Below are 14814 nucleotides of genomic sequence, written 5' to 3'. Positions count from 1 at the left end.
TGTATATACAGTTATTTTACAGTTATTTTTATAAATGATTTACAGAAAAAGCCCTATGATCAAGACCAACAGCGTGCTTTCCCTTCTCTCCAGACCTGTTCCAGGTACTGCCGAAAAGATAAGGTAAGCTTCGCTTCATTTGTCTGTAAAGGATGTCAAGTTGTTCTATTTCAGTAAGTCAAACTTTTGTTTTAGAGACAATTTTAAATGAAATTGGAAAATAGCAAGAAATTCCTTGTAATGTTACAATGAAAACTAATGCAACTTTTTCTTCTGCATATCTTGCAAATTTGTAATCATAGTATCTGTGTGATTTTGTAGGCTTTTCATTTAGCACACTCTCATAAGCATTGTTTGTAGATTTTTAGCAAGAAATGTCAATGCTTAAAAGTGTTCTTTTCCAGACTCTTACTGTTTCCAAAATGATAAAAGAATAACTAGAGTGGCTAGACATTAACTAAATGTATTCACAGTTATTATCAGGAGTGTATTCAGGACTGTATGCCAGGTTTTGTTTTAGGATGTAGCAGTGAACAAAATAGACAAGGATCCCAGTCTTCACAGAGCTTACTTTCTAAAGGTGAAAGGCAGAAAATAGGCAAAATAAATAAGAAAATTAGATAGTGCATTAGATAAATAGTTTGTGAGAAGGACACATGTACTATTAAAAAAGGTAAAGCTGGAAAGGAAGACAGGGAGGGCTGGAGCTGCCAGGAAATATGTAACATTTAGAAGGGGACTTTTGGGTGAAGATTTGAAGGTTACAAGAGTGAGCCAAGAGGATAACTTGCGGTAAAAATGTTCCAGGCCTCTGCTAGCAAATACAAAGATTCCGGGGTGTGGGAATGTGTAAAAGGCTGGTCTGACTGCAACAAAGTGAGCAAAGTGTAAAGAAGATAACAGCAGAGATGGTGGGACCAGATTGTATACAACTTCATACCTCCTACAAGGACTTTGAGTCTGACTCTAAACAGGGAGTCTACAGCCGTACTGCCCTGAATGCGCCTGATCTCATCTGGCCTCAGAAGCTAAGCAGGGGTGGGACCTGGTTAGTCCCTTTGGAGGCTTCCCTGGTAGCTCAGACAGTAAAGAATCTGCCTGCAGTGCAGGAGACCTGGGTTTGATCCCTGGGTCAAGAAGATCCTCTGGAGAAGGGAATAGTTACCCACTCCAGTACTCTTGCCTGGAGAATTCCACGGACAAAAGCAGGCTACGGTCCATGGGGTCACAAAGAGTCTGACATGACTTAGCAACTAACACTTTCACTTTTCACTGAACTGGGAAGTACTGGAGAATTTTGGGCAGAAGAGTATCATAATATGACCTTTATGCTGCTGCTGCTAAGTTGCTTCAGTCATGTCCGACTGTGTGACCCCATAGACGGCAGCCCACCAGGCTCTGCCACGCCTGGGATTCTCTAGGCAAGAAAACAGGCTTACTCTGGGTGCTATGTTAAGAATAGACTTGGAGGGACTTCCTTGGTGGCGTAGTGGATGAGAATCCACCTGCCAATGCAGGGGACGTGGGTTCGATCCCTGGTCAAGGAAGATCCCACATGCTGCGGAGCAAGTAAGCCCCTGCACCACAACCACTGAGCCCGAGATCTAGAACCCGCAAGCAGCAACTACTGAGCCCACGTGCCTAGAGCCTGTGCTCCGCAACAAGAGAAGTTATTGCAGTAAGAAGCCAGCACACCACACCTGGAGAAAGCCCGTGTGCAGCAGTGAGGACCTAGCACAGCAAAAATAAAATTAAAAAAAGTTTTTTAAGTAGACTTGGGGATAAAAAAAAAAAACAAAAAAGAATAGGCATGAGGAGAATAAAAATGAAACCAGGGACGCCAACAAGCTATTTCATTAGTCCAGGTAAGAGGTGACAGTGACATGAACCAGTGTGGTTACAGTGAAGGTGGTGAGATGTGGTCAGATTCCAGGAAAGGCTGATGTAATTTGCTAATGGGTGACTCCAAGGGCTTTGGCCTGAGCAGGTAGCAGTGTGGAGTTGCCATTACCTGAGACAGAGAAAGCCTGGGAAAGAGCAGGTTTAGGGAGGGAGATGAAGAGTTCAGTGTGGGTCATGTCAGGCTTAAGATAGCTATCAGATGTCCAAGAGGAGTAGTCCATCAGGCAGCTGAGTATTGAAATATAGAGATCAGAGGAGAGGAAGGAGCTCAAGATGGAAATTTGGAAGGAAGTATTTAAAGCAGAGGTAGTGAGTGTAGGCAGAGGAGATGAACAATTCTGGCCTAAGGCACAAGGTTCAGAGGTCAGGGAAATGCATTCATTTAACCTCCCCAACAAAATCCTCTGAGGAAATTACTATGATTGTCACTATTTTGTTGTTGTTTAGTTGCTCAGTTATGTCCGAAATTTTGTGGCCCCATGGACTGTATGTAGCCCACTAGGCTCCTCTGTCCATGGGATTTCCCAGGCAAGAATACTTGGGAACCACTGTCCTGACCCAATCCTCTTGTTTTACTGAAGAGGAAACTGAGGCTGGGAAGGGAAGCAACTTGCTAATAGCCACACAGAACCATTCTATAGGAATCACCTGAAGACCTGAGCTTCAGGAAGTTGGAACCATATCCAACCATAGGCTTTCTGATCGGGAGAGAGGGGCGGGGGAGGGTTGTAGGGTCCGAGGCTGCCTTGGCAGCTAGACCTGGCATCCCATTTTTCCAGGCACAGTAACAAGTCAAAAAATGTTTATGTGAGAGGAGGAAAGCCCGTTCTTTAAGGGCTTTAACTTGAGAGATGTTGGGTCTTGCCTTGTAGCTTGATCAGTGAAATAAGAGCATTGGGTCAGGACAGTGGTTCCCAAACTGGCTCCATACCTGATTCACCCACCTGGGGACTATTCAGAGTCTGTATTGCCCACAACAGACCTATTGAATAAGACTCTGCTGGGCAAGGCCCAGCCAGGAACTTGATGGTTCTGACACATCTCTGGTTGGGATGCCCTGGGTGAGATGATCTTGAAGGCCTCTTCTCAGCTCTGTGTGCTGATCTTGGATTGAGCTTCTCTGATATCTCTCAGGCCAAGAGCAAGGTGGACCTCTGAGTAGAGGTCAAGAACTTGAGTTCTTATGCTCATCAGGCCCATAATTCAGCTCAAACAGGACCGCCCTCTGGACCTCAGTTTCCCCAACAGCAAGAATAGCTTATTGAGGGTGGGGCATAAGATTGCCCCAGAGTCATTCACCCAGCAAGTATTCATTGAGCACCTACTGGATTCTACCAAGCTCTACAATTTGCTAGGTCTGAGTCTAAATCACATAGAAGGGTAATATCACAAGAGGTGCAGGTGGGAGGGTGGCTGCTGCCAGGCAACTGGTCCCAGTTACCTAGACTTCCAGGCATGGATGCCATACATCCTTTTTTAGCTTAAGTGTGATGGTCCCCTCTCCCTAGACCCTCTTCCTGACCCTGGCAGCTCCAGTTGGTCTCCACACAACAAGCAAGCCTGCCGGACTCTGGGAGGGAAGAATATGCAAAACTGGCCAAATAAAAAATCCTTAGCTCTTCTAGAGAATCACAGTAGCAGGTTCTAAAATATTAGATTAAATAATCCCATCCCAAATAGCACAACCACAATCTCAGTGATCAGTGTGCGGGCCCCAGCACCATAGCAGCATCACCCCAGAGCTTGCTAGAAATGCAGAGTCCTAGGCTCTGCCCCGGGCCTGCTGACTCAGAGTCTGCTTTTCAAGATTCCCAGGTGATGGTATACACATCAGAGTTTGAGAAGCACTAAACTAAAAATAAAATCGCCTCAGAAAACCCCCTGACGAGAAATATGTGCGAGACCAGCATGAAGACAAGCACGTGACTTCCCTGACAGCACGTAGCACATTCCTGGATGGGGCGACTCAGCGGTGTGAAGACGTCTGTTTTCACCACTGCAGAATGTGTCAAAGTGATTTGTGAAATTCATCTGAAAGAATAAAGGGCCAAGAATAGCTTTTTTTTTTTTTTTTTTAAAGAAAATAAAAATAATGAGTTGAGATGTGCCCTGTCAGAGAGAAATGGGTGATAAGTAAGAATTCAGGTTCTGGAGGAAGCAGACCAGGCACTGAGTCTGGCTCTACCACTTCCTTGAGTTTCCTTCCTTGAGCAAACTTCAGGAGATAGTGGGGGGCAGAGAAGCCTGGTATGCTGCAGTACGAGGTTGCTAAGGTCAGACACAACTTACTGACTGAACAACAACTTCTACCACTTCCTGGACATGTCCCTGTTGTGGCATGGTGTTCCCCCAAAATTCACATGTTGACGCCTTAACCCCCAGGGTGACTGCACCCAGAAAGAGATCTGTCTGTCTGTCTCCCTCCATGCCTGAGAATGAAGGAGAGGTCATGAGGGAACACAGCAAGAAGCAGGTCATCAGCAAGCCAGGGGGAGAGTCCTCAGCAGAAACCAAACCCTGTCAGAACCCCTGGATCTAGACTCTCCAGCTTCAAGAACTGTGAGGAAATTAATTTCTGTTGCTTAAGCCACACAAACTGCAGTGCTTTGTTGTAGCAGCCTGAATGGACTAATAGAGTCACCTTTGGAAAGGTTTCTAACATCTTGTAGCCTCAATGTCCTTATCTAGGAGAGTGGGGAGAAGAATGCAATTTAGAGTATTGTTTTTGTTTTGTTAACTTTTTATTTTATATTGGAGCTTCCCAGGTGTCACAGTGGTAAAGAATTCGCCTGCCAATGCAGGAGACGCAAGAGACATGGGTGTGATCCCTGGATCTGAAAGATCCCCTGGAGGAGGAAATGGCAACCCACTCCAGTATTCTTGCCTGGGAAATCCCATGGACAGAGGAGCCTGGAAAGCTACAGTCCATGGGGTTGCAAAGAGTCTGGCATGACTGAGCACACAAATAGCCAATTAACAATGTTGTGATAGTTTCAGGTAGACAGCAAAGGGACTCAGCCATACACAATACAGGTATCCATTCTCCACAAACTTATAATATTGAGTGTCAGCTGGAGGCAAAGCACTTAGCACAATGCTCAGCCCTTAACAGCTGTTCAATGAACAAGTACAATGATAACAACTGTGCCACACTGGAGCAAGAATTCAGAGAAAGACCAATGGAACAGTTCAGTTCAGTTCAGTCTATCCTATTAGAAAGAAAATTCTTGCTCCCACCCAGTAAGCTGACCTCACAATACCAATGAGTAGCCATCAACAGTTTGAAGAATACTACCTTGTAAGATTAATTTCCAATTTGAAAAAAGGAAAAGAAATTATAGCTAAATTATATAAAGTTTTGAAGTGATAAAGGACTTGAGAATTAAAAAACGATGAGATAGGGACTTCCCTGGTGGTCCAGAGGCTAAGACTCCAACCTCCCAATACATGGGGCCCAGGTTGGATCCTTGGTCAGGGAACTAGATCCCACATGCCACAACTAAGACCCAGTGCAGCCAAATATATACACATAAATATTGAAAAAAAAAAGATATAACAAGGGGTTCCCTGGTGGCTCAGGGGGAAAGAATCCACCTGCCAATGCAGGAGACACACATTCAACCCCTGGGTCAGAAAGATCCCACATGTCTTGGAGCAACTAAGCCCGTGCCCCTCAACTATTGAGGCTGTGCTCTAGAGCCTTGCTCTGCAACAAAAGAAGTCACCACAAAGAGAAGCTCGTATACTCTGATGAAGAATAGCCCCTACTCACTGCAACTACAGAAAAGCCCAGGCAGAAATGAAGACCCAGCATGGCCAAAAATAAATTATTAAAAAAAAGAAAAATGATATAATGAATTTACAGTAGGTCCTTGTTGGTTATCCATTTTAAATATAACAGTGTGTACATGACAATCCCAAACTCCCTAACTATCCCTCCCCTCGCCCTCAGTTCAGTTCAGTTCAGTCGTTCAGTCATGTCCGACTCTCTGCAACCCCATAAACTGCAGCACACCAGGCCTCCCTGTCCATCACCAACTCCCGGAGTTCACTCAGACTCACGTCCATTGAGTTGGTGATGCCACCCAGCCATCTCATCCTCTGTCGTCCCCTTCTTCTCCTGCCCCCAATCCCTTCCAGCATCAGAGTCTCTTCCAATGAGTCAACTCTTCGCATGAGGAGGCCAAAGTACTGGAGTTTCAGCTTTAGCATCATTCCTTCCAAAAGAAATCCCAGGGCTGATCTCCTTCAGAATGGACTGGTTGGATCTCCTTGCAGTCCAAGGGACTCTCAAGAGTCTTCTCCAACACCACATTTCAAAAGCACCAATTCTTTGGTGCCCAGCCTTCTCATCTGAGTTAAATTCACCCATTCCAGTCCATTTTAGTTCGCTGATTCCTAGAATATCGACGTTCACTCTTGCCATCTCCTGTTTGACCACTTCCAATTTGCCTTGATTCATGGAGCTGACATTCCAGGTTCCTATGCAATATTGCTCTTTACAGCATCGGACCTTGTTTCTATCACCAGTCACATCCACAGCATAAATTTGTTTTCTGAGTATTTGAATCTCTTTCTGTTTTGTAAGTTAAGTTCATTTGCATCATTTCTTTTTAGATTTCACACCTGAGGGATGTCATAATATATTTCTCCTTCTCTCACTGTAAACTCTTTTTTTTTTTTTAGAAAGAAAATGATGGGGAAAATGTCACAGAGGCAAATGTTAACAGGTTTGACTATTTAAGCCTTTTAAAACATCCGTCAGAGGGATTTCGTGGGGAAGAGGCAGCTGTGACTGAAACAGGACATGTCTGTGACGGGAGGGAAAGAGGCCACTCAATCTTGACGCTTCCTTCTTCCTCAAACTCACCTGCCTCTGAGCATCACCAAGGCGTTTGGATTCGGCCTCCGTCTGTGGTCTCATCTCCCTCCCTGAAGCCTCATCTTACTTGCACCACCATTATCTCTCACCTGAGCTGCCGCCTCCACCTCCTAACTGGTCTCCCCACTTCCACTCTGCACCCCACAATCCTTTCTTCTCACAGCAGCAAGAGTGAGACTTCTAGAGTATAAGTGAACCCTTCTAATACTCCTTATGTACAATCCAAACTCCTGGATGTGGCCTGGCCGCTGCCCACCTCCCGCCTCATCCTCAGGCGCTCCCCATTCTCCTCCCTGCACACTCCTGGCCTGTCCTCGGTTCCATCTGAACTCAGCACTCTTCCCTCTACTCCCTTCTCCCCTGGTTTCTCATCCCCCGTTCCTCAGCCTGGGTCACCTGCACCCAAACCCAAGCAGCTCCCTCTCTCACAGTGTGTTTTCCCCCCGAATGTATAAATATTTGCTATTTGTTTTCTCCTTTCTTTACTGTTCAACTCCCCTGAATAGTCTAAGCTCCTTGAGAGCAGGGACCACTCAGTCTTCTTGTCTACAGCAGCTTTGATACGCAGCACAGTGTCCAGCCTGTAGTAAATGGTCAATAAACAGTCACTGAGTGTAATGCATGCTAAGACAAGAGCAAGAGGGGCTCCAACTTTGGGCCTGCACTTTAGAGGCCCCTGCTGCGGCCCTCCCATGCTCTGCCCCTTCCTATAGGAAGCAGAGAATGTGTCCACCAGGCTTCTACCCTCAAGTCCATGTACCTGGGATCCTAGAGTTCCTTTTGCAATGCCCCTCACCCTCTTCCATGGCCTTCAAGGGCCTCTTTCCTGGGCCCATCATCCCAAGGACAGGTTGGCTCACCTATGTGTGCATCCCTAGGCCTGAAGTCTGGGTGTGCAGTGGAACCTAGATGCACTTGCTGAGGCGGTCACAAGCATGCCCCCGAGACCCTGTGCGGGACGGGGTGGAGGTGCAGGCTTAGAAGAGGGGGAGGCCAGCCCTGCCTCCACCTCCGCATTCTGGAGAGAAGCTCTAAGGAGTCCAGGAATTCTAAATTAGAGCCAGAACCTCCTGGTTGTTCTGAAGGTCTATTTCTCAAAGTAGGAGGATAGTCTATATGTATGTACATAGATATTTAAATGTATTTTATTGAAGGATAGTTCATTTACAATGTTGTTTCTGCTATATAGCAAAGTGATCCACACATACACACACAGATATAAATATATATATATATACTTTCATTTATTTACTATTTATTTATAATCGAAGGATAATTGCTCTACAGTATTGTGTTGGTTTCTGCCAAACATCAGCATGAATCAGCCATAGGTATGCGTATTCTTTTTCACATTCTTTTCCATTATGGTTTATCACGGGATATTGAATATAGTTCCCTGTGCTATACACTAGGACCTTGTTGTTTATTCATTCTATGTATAATAGTTTGCATCTGCTAACCTCAGACTCCCAAACCGTCACTCCCCATGCCCCATCCCTTGGCAATCACGTTTGTTCTCTTTGTCTGTGAGTCTGTTTCTGTTTCATAGATAAGTTCAATTTTGTCATATTTTAGATTCCACATGTAAGTGATACCATATGTTATTCATCTTCCTCTTTCTGACTTTCTTCACTTAGTGTGACAATCTCTAGGCACAGTGGATAGACTATATTTTATCTAATAAGTCTCTTAGCTTGACTTATGACTTCTACTTATTTAATTTTCTTTTTAAATGATAATTTTACTTTTTAATTGAAGTATAGTTAAATTACAATGTTTTATTAGTTTCAAGTATACAGAAAAGTGATTCAGTTATATATATAAAACTGAGTGCATATATGTATATATAAAACTGAATGTATATATATATAAAACTGAATCACTTTTCTGTACACTTGAAACTAATAAAATATTGGAAATTAACTATACTTCAATTAAAAGTAAAAATAAAAAATAAAATTATCATAGGAATAATTTGAAATGAAAATTAAATTAATAAATAAAAGTGTATATATATATATAAAACTGAAAAGTGAAAAGTGTTAGTCACTCAGTTGTGTCTGGCTCTTTGCTACCCCATGGACTGTAGCCTGCCAGGCTCCTTTGTCCATGAGATTCTCCAGGAAAGTATACTGGAGTGTGTAGCCATTCCCTTCTCCAGGGCATCTTCCCAACCCAAGGGTCAAACCCAGGTCTCCCACATTGCAGGCAGATTCTTTGCTGTCTGAGCCACCAGGGAAGCCCCATATAAAAAACTATATCTATATCTATCTATATATATAACCATATGTATATAACTATATATATAAGAATATATGTTAAAAAAGAATATGTATTATTATTTTTCAGATTCTTTTTTGTTATAGGTTAATACACAATATTGAATACAGTTCATTTCCCTGTATTGACTGGTAATTCAGTTCCCTATATTGACTTATAACTTTTAGATGTTAGGTATATGGTCTATGGACGTCCATTTGCGTTCCTGCCCTGGGCCTGGCTGGGTCAGGCACAGGCATGGCTGAATGAATGGACAGTGGCTTCTTGGGGCTGAGCTCTCCTTCTGTGGTTAGGGAGTGGGGACACAAACAGAGTTGGAGCTCCATTGAAACTTGACTCTCAAATCTCTGATGCCTTGATAGGAGGGGAGGAAATGAAAAACTGTCGTTTCAAAGCTGACGTTAATCCATTTTCACTCTAGGGAAACTGCTTAAGGGGACTTTTAGTTATGCAAATATAGAGCAGAACTACCCCTCTGAAAGGGAGATGCCTCTGGCCCAGTGGCCCAGTGGTCTAATGGCCCAGGAGCACCACTTCTGGTCAGATAACGTGGATGGTCTTTGTTGTAGGCAGAAAGGCATCTCTTCAGATTCTATTTCCAAAAAAAAAAATATTTTTTTTGGATATAAAGTGTAATGTATACAATAATATTAAATGAACAATCATGTGTCAGATATTATGATAAGCACTTTACATGGATTATCTCATTCATTTTTCATGATACCCAATATTATCATCTTCATTCTATAAATAGGGAAGCTGAGATTCATAGTGTTTGAGTAATTAGTGCAGAGGTCATGTAATTAGCAAGTGCAAAGCTGGGATTTGAACCTTCATCTGACTCCAGAGACAGAACCACCTCTATCAACCTCTGGAATTGTTAATAATCCTCTACTGTGGAATGCCCAGACTAGAAGGGTGTCCTCAAGACTGACTCAGACAAGCAGAGCAAGAGAAGCCATCATTTTCTATGAGGTGAGTGCTAACTGGAGTCATCCTTCTCACTTCTAAACTTGTTTCTTGACCCAAGACGGAGAAGGTGGAACCACTTTACAAGGGCATAAAGATGCAGCAGGCAGGAAGGACCCAAGGCCCTTTCCCACTCTGGGGCAGGCCAGGAAGAGCTGAGCCCCACCCAGGTGATCAAGCCAAGTTCAGAAGGGTGATGTTGAGGACAGCTTCAAGGTGATGCTGATAGATCTAGAGCATCTCCCAGAAGCAGAGGGCCTACTGGACCGGGGCAAGTGGCCAGAGTGACTGCTGGGGTGATCCATTTCAGCAAGTCGAAGGAAATCTGAAAGCACCTCCCACAAGCAGCCTGAAGCCACCTCCTGGACAGAGCTGCCCCCTTGATGCAGACTGGGGCTGGGCACTGTATTGGAGACCTGCAGGTCCAAAATAGAGGGATGAATGTCCTTATCCTTTTGGGTATGGAGGTCTGTAGGACTCAAGATAACTTTTGTTTGTAGATTTGGCATTTTTTCTTTAAGCTTTTCAAACCACATTGTTAGCAGAGCACAAATGCCGCCTGCCTCCTATCCACTCAATTTGCACTTTTGGGGAATCCAGGTCGGAGGTTGAGCAAAGAAACTGTAATAACTCCATCCTCTCCCACCCCTCCTCCAAGAAAAGAACCCTGCCTATTTGTTGCAGCTCAATGGTTGCACTTTTATCGATACTGCTTAACATTATGTTGTAAGCTGTTGGTTCATATTTAGCTTGTGGTTGACCTAAACCACCAGATCTTTTTCATACAAACTGCTGTGAGGCCAGTGTTTCCCAGCCTAAGCTTCTAGTGCATGTGCAACTGATCAAAAATAAAGTAAAATGTAAATGCAGGGCATTTCACTTTTTAATTTTATTTGATTCTGGTCTGCTGAACTACTGTAAATATTTTACTTTGTCACTTTTATAATAATCCCTTTGCAGCTTTGTATCATCTGCAAAACTGGTGAGCATCAATCACTTTGTAGTTCAGTTCAGAAAGTTAATTATAAAATATCATTAATAATTAATAAAAATGATAAATAGGGCAAAACAGAGCCTTGTGGCATAGCATGACATTGGGGGTTCTCATAGTGTGGTCCACAAATCCTGGAGTTCCCTGGGACCCTTTCAGAGGATCTGTGAGATCAAAACTATTCTCATAATAATGCTTAAATGTCTTTATCCCTCTCATTCTATCATGAACAAACCTTGAATTTTCCAGAGGTTACATGATTTATGATATTGCTCTAGACTATGCAGAAGTAGTTATGAGAATCCAGCTGTCTTTCATGATCCAGATGTTAAAGAGATTTGCAAAACTGTAGAACAAAACCACTCTTTTTTCACTATATTTTTTTCTTTTTGGAAGATGTAACCATTTAAAATTAAAAGTTTATATAATATAAAATATAAAAACAAGGACCTACTGCATAGCACAGGGAGCTATATTCAATATTTTATAATAACCTGTAATGGAAAAGAATCTGAAAAATAATATGTATATATGTATATAAATATGTATAAAAAATAATATGTACTGCAGTTCATGGGGTCACAAAGAGTCCAACACGACTGAGTGACTGAACTGAAATGAACTGATGTGTATATATATGTTTGTGTTTATATGTGTGTGTATATATAAATGTATATATATAAAACTGAGTCACTTTGCTGTACATCTGAAACTAACACAACATTGTAAATCAACTATGCTGCTAAGTTGCTTCAGTCGTGTCCGACTCTGTGCGACCCCAGAGACGACAGCCCACCAGGCTCCCCCGTTCCTGGGATTCTCCAGGCAAGAACACTGGAGTGGGTTGCCATTTCCTTCTCCAATGCATGAAAGTGAAAAGTGTAAGTGAAGTCACTCAGCAGTGTCCGACTCCTAGCAACCGCATGGACTGCAGCCTGCCAGGCTTCTCTGTCCATGGGATTTTCCAGGCAAGAGTACTGGAGTGGGTTGCCATTACCTTCTCCGTAAATCAACTATACTTCAATAAAGAAAAAATCAAGTCTTGTAGAGCCTGTCCTCTGCAACGAGAGAAGCCACCACAAATGAGAAGCCCGCACACCACAACTAGAGAAAGTGTGTGTATAGCAATAAAGACCCAGCACAGCCAAAAAAAGTCTAAAAAAATTGTTTAAAGGTTACGTAACATACAATAGATTTATTATTTTTTTAAAGCAATTAATAAAACATTTAATGTATTTTATTCATTTTAATTTCCAGTACAATAATTTTCTATTAAGAGATATAATCCACATAAATGAAAGTTCTGAGAGTCCTCAAAAATTTTAAGTGTCAAGGGATCCTAAGACTACAAAGCTCAAGAATCACTATGTTAGAGATATCCTTCCAGGCTGATAGCAAGCCCCTACTCTATGAGTTGTCATAAATAGCGTGAAGATTTGCAGAATTTCCCCAGCACTGTTCTTCTAAGGCAGAGGCAGTGTAGTCAGGCAGACACTGAAGATTAAAGAGACTGGAGCTCTAATTCTGGCTGCGTCACTACCCAGCTGTGTGATTCTGGGTGCTGTGCTTAGTCACTCAGTCATGTCCAACTCTTTGGAACCCCATGGACTGTAGCTCAGCAGGTTTCTCTGCCCATGGGGAGTCTCTAGGCAAGAATACGGGAGTGGGTTGCCCTCCCCCAGGGGATCTTGGATCTTCCCAACCCAAGGATCAAACTCAGGTCTTCTGCATTGCAGGCGGATTCTTTACCATCTGAGCCACCAGGGAAGCCCATGATCCTGGGTAAATCCCCTCACTTCTCTAGAGAACTGTTTCCACATTTGTAAAATGAGGAGCTTTATGGGATTGACCTTTAGGGTCAATTTTTCAAAAACTAAAGTGCTTCAGGGGGAAGGAGGAAGGGACAGGTATTTATTCTTCATTTTACCAATAAGGAAGTTAAGGTCAAAGATGTTAATGAGAAAGAAATGCTCAAGGGCATGTCTTGAGCTGGTATCAGATTCCGGATTGAAGTTGGCGTCCTTGTCTTCTGGGCTAAGACTTGATGCATTCAATTGGTGATATTAATAATAATAGTATTTGCATGTATATAGCATTAAAAATAAATTCATATTCTGAAACAACTCCAAATTTCTAAAAGTTGGACAGACAGAAAGAACTTTATAATTTTCGTGACTATGGGAGCCAGCCTCTAAGGTGGCCTGCAATAATCCTTTCTTCTGGTATTTGTGGGCTTGGGAGTCTCCACCCACATTCAATAGTGCTGACCCATGTGACCAACAGAATATTGGCCAGTAAACTGAAGCAATAGGGTGTGTCATAAAAGACATTACAGCTTCTATCTTGCTCTTTCTTGGATTGCTGTAGGGGTACCTAAGATTGCTCTAGGGAAAGCCAACCCCAGTGTTTTGAGGACACATAAGCATCCCTGTGGAGAGTCACATGTGATGAAGAACTGAGTCATCCTGCCAACAAGCAGCACCAACTTGCATTCATGTGGAACACAAAGGAGATCAGAGGTCTTTGCAGACTAGAAAATGACAAAGGCTGAGCCCTGGGATAGAGCAATGATGGTATACTGCTGGGCCTGCCAGCTAAAAGGAAACTGTGTTGGATGGTCTCTTCTAAAAGGTATGGAGTAAAAAGCACTAGTCAAATCAATAGCAAACTAAGTACCATGGGATACGTTGATTTGCTTTAGTGGAGAAATCATACCTAGAACAGCAGTTGTGATTGAGTCATCAAGTTTGGATAATCCATTGTCATTCCCTAAGTTCCATCAGTCTTCGGAGAGACAAATAGGTGATCTGAATGGTGCATATGGTAGGAATAACTACCTCTGTATCTGTCAAGACCTTGTTGGTGACACTGATCTCTTCAGTCCTTCCAGGAATGCAATACTGTTTTTGGTATCCTGTTTTAGGAAGTGGACACAGTTCTAGCAACTCCACTAAGCCTTTTCTTTTCTTTCTAAAAAATATGTATTTATTTGGCTGAGCTGGGTCTCAGTTGTGGCACATGGGATCTTTAGGTGCAGCATGTAGGATCTAGTTCCCTGACCAGGGATGGAACTTGGGCCCCTTGAACTGCAAGCAGGGAGTCTTAGCCACTGGACTACCAGGGAAGCCCAATGGACTTTTTCTGTCATGATAGCTTTTACTTCCTGGGTCAGGGGAATGTCTACCAGTTGCTGGTTTTATCTTCTCAGATAACGGCTGAGTATATCTAAGCTGCAGTATATATCCATCTATGTATTCTGGAACTGAGGAAAAATAATGGGATGGTTTCTGGGAACAACTGGGCTTGTTGTGATATGAAGCTAAGCCAAAACTCAAGATCATCTGACTTTCCTAAGCCCGTACATTGACAATGAATCACAGTGGCATTTTGAGTCTCCAGGGATTAGTATCAGTTCAGAGTCAATGTTCAGTAATCCCCTAAAAATCTGGTTATCTTCCCTTCCTAACGCACAGTTGCCATGGTAAATGGCTGCAGGTTCCTTCAGGAGAAAGGGTTGGTAGAAGATTTACAGTGTGACTTTTTGGCAATAGAGCAGGGTCCTTCCTCAAGTGGTCTCAGTCTTCCCTTCATTCCAAGAAGTTGGAACTGGCTGCAATCTAAGAACTGGTTGAAGGGCTCTTGCTCTATTGTTAGAAGTCAGATTTCTGATCATAACTAGAGTATTTCACTCACAGTAACCAAGTAAAACTTCTGCCCCAGGGACACTCTGATCAGTTAGCTGCTGCTAAAGCTCTGTAGGCCAAACCACTTTGATGCCTCTTTGGGCTCT

General features: G+C 43.1%; 1 long non-coding RNA gene across 2 annotated transcripts in view; it reads left to right on the top strand.

Moving 5' to 3' along the window:
• Positions 1–14814, top strand: part of LOC121816632 (uncharacterized) — a 43864-nt gene that overhangs the window by 22374 nt on the left and 6676 nt on the right. The window contains exons 2-3 of one of the 2 annotated variants that reach the window (XR_006056277.2): positions 46–123; positions 6589–8531. This is a non-coding gene — a long non-coding RNA (uncharacterized LOC121816632). Of the gene's footprint in view, positions 1–45; positions 124–6588; positions 8532–14814 lie in introns of those variants that run through there. The other variant, XR_009596513.1, reaches the window with a different exon arrangement.

Source organism: Ovis aries, chromosome 15 (assembly GCF_016772045.2).
Source record: "Ovis aries strain OAR_USU_Benz2616 breed Rambouillet chromosome 15, ARS-UI_Ramb_v3.0, whole genome shotgun sequence".
Taxonomy (NCBI): Eukaryota; Metazoa; Chordata; class Mammalia; order Artiodactyla; family Bovidae; genus Ovis; species Ovis aries.
The sequence above is the reverse complement of the archived record's forward strand: the minus strand, read 5'-3'. Positions and strand labels throughout refer to the sequence as shown.